The sequence below is a fragment of the Cariama cristata genome, unplaced genomic scaffold, assembly GCF_000690535.1.
Source record: "Cariama cristata isolate BGI_N322 unplaced genomic scaffold, ASM69053v1 scaffold25137, whole genome shotgun sequence".
NCBI lineage: Eukaryota > Metazoa > Chordata > Aves > Cariamiformes > Cariamidae > Cariama > Cariama cristata.
In genome coordinates this window covers 1,528-1,758 of record NW_009626458.1, presented here as the reverse complement: position 1 = coordinate 1,758, position 231 = coordinate 1,528, and the positions used below count along the sequence as shown (strand labels likewise).

At 66.2% G+C, this 231-nt stretch overlaps 1 protein-coding gene across 1 annotated transcript in view; it reads left to right on the top strand.

The window, feature by feature from the left end:
* NUDCD3 (NudC domain containing 3) overlaps window positions 1-231 on the top strand; it is a 29,706-nt gene that overhangs the window by 28,012 nt on the left and 1,463 nt on the right. The gene's annotated exons all lie outside the window — the stretch shown is intronic.

The following is a 231-nucleotide window of genomic DNA, read 5'->3' as shown; positions in this document are numbered from 1 at the left end:
ACCATCCCTCGGGGACCGGGTGAGGAGCCACGGTGCTGGGAGAGGCAGGGGCTGGCGGCGAGCAGAGACGGCACGGAGCGGTGGGTGACATTTTCACATCCTTTGCCACCCACGCTCCCGCCTGCGGAGCAAGCCCTGAGGGGAGCCAAGGTGAGGGCTCCTTCTGGGTTAGCGAAATGCAAAATCGCAGCGCTGGGAGCCCCGACCTCGTGCTCTACCAGGCTGGGCCTT